Here is a 1,995-nt window from a genome sequence, read left to right as displayed (position 1 = left end):
GCCCCCACCCCCCCCCCCCAATCGCGGCCTTCTCCAGCCACTTGCCGCCCCTCCCCCTGCCAGTTTCTTCAGTCACTTGCCACACCTCCCCCACCACCAGCTTCTTCTGCTGCTTGTCAACCCCCACCCCCCCACCTCCCTACCACTGCCAATGCCACTGCTGGCTTCTTCGTGACAGGAGGCCCCAAAACTATATCTTGCAGGGGGTCCCAAAAAATTGTGGGCTGGCCCTGCTCAGTGCCAAGTCTGTGTGTACATTGTGGGCTGCTTCATAATGGGGTTCATGCAGAAACACAGATGGCTCCCTTCCCCCCCCCACACACCTGCCTGTGGCTGACAGCTGGCTGGAGGCAGGGGGCCGGGCTGCAAAAAGGGTCTGTGCCAACTCAGATCTGTGACAGCTCAGGGGCAGGGCCTGCTGGGTGCTCAGCCGGAGCAGCCAAGAGCAGGGTGAGTGCTAGCACACCTCCCTGTGAGAGGGGGGTGCTAGCAAGGAACTGCAAAGAAGTCTGAGACGCCAGTGGACAGCAACCTAACTGGAATCAATAGGGGACCTGGTACTGAAGTTCGCTGTACTGGTCTATCCGGTTTGAGTGCACAGCACTCCAGGACTACATTAGACCAGGTCCCATCATTTTTAGACCGTTCTATGTGCGCCAAACTTCTGTTCTGTTACAGGTTTGGACCAGTTTCCAATCACTTATCCAGTGTTGACATTCATTTTCTCACACAAGTCATTTAGAAACTAGGAATGTGATGGTTAAGACTGAAACAAAGGATCTCTGCCCCATTGAGACTCACCACTTGTATCAAAAACAACCATGTTATATAATCTCTTTCGGTGACTCTTCCATCTTAAAAGTTATGGGTTTTGCCCCAACTATTTCTTTTGAAGGTTGTTCCAGAGCCTTACCACTCTGATAGTCAGGAAACTTCTGATTTCTGGCCTAAATTTATTCATAGATAGATTATACCCATGACTTTTTATGCCTCTATTATCCTTTATTTTTAATATTAGTTTCCATCCCTGGTATTTATTCCCCTAAAGTAAATAAATTATGTATATCTAGATACCAGTCATATATCCTCTTACCTTTCATTTAATTGCATTTCCTTTGTCTTGAAAGCAGCTTTCTTACCATTTGATAGCAAGGATGAAGAAAAAAGGTCATGGCTCCATTCCTCTATGAATCATACTCAGTCCAAAATGGAAACAATGAATTCATATGATTACTGCTGATGCTGATCAATGCTGTCTTGCTTTTCTTTGCAGTCCTCACTCTGCCTGTCCATATCCACCATTTATCTCATCTTATACTTGGATTGCAACCGATTTGTGGTAGGCACTGTTTCTTGTTCAGTGTTTATGCAAGACCTAGTCCTTTCCTGGGGCCTCCAGGCACCACACAGTACAAACTGTAATGAACTGCTGTTGACATCCCAGCTCATTTAATAAGAACTGCCATACTGAATCTGTATAGTAAAGTATAGCCCATCTCCATCAGTGCCAGATCAGCAGGGATCCTGGTTTTCTCTGTTTAAAATTTAAAAATGTTCTAATTAAAAAACCCCAAATCCATGTTTTTCCACAATTAAAAGAAATGCCATTATATATGTAGGTATCAGTTGAACACGTGTTATTCACATATTTATAATTTTAAAGCAATTTGGAAGCCTACTGGTGCCTCAATCATTACAATAAAATAAGTTCTAAATACCTATACATTTTGGCATTTGATTTTGGTTTCTTATTATGGAAAATCAAAACACCCCCTCCCTGCTTTACTCACCGGGACACCAGTCCAGCAACAGCTGTCCCCTTCCTCCCCCCGACTTTGTGGCACTGAGCATCCCTGATACGTTGTTACTCTGCCCCTGCTGTTGCCCTTCCCTCCCAAGCTACAGCCCCCGCAGCCCTACCAGTACCCCTCACTCCCAACCCACAGCCCCCCTGTCCCTGCCAGTGCCTATCACTCCCAACCCGCAGTCCCCTGC

Source organism: Alligator sinensis, unplaced genomic scaffold (assembly GCF_000455745.1).
Source record: "Alligator sinensis unplaced genomic scaffold, ASM45574v1 scaffold990_1, whole genome shotgun sequence".
NCBI classification, from domain to species: domain Eukaryota; kingdom Metazoa; phylum Chordata; order Crocodylia; family Alligatoridae; genus Alligator; species Alligator sinensis.
This window is presented reverse-complemented; position numbering follows the sequence as displayed.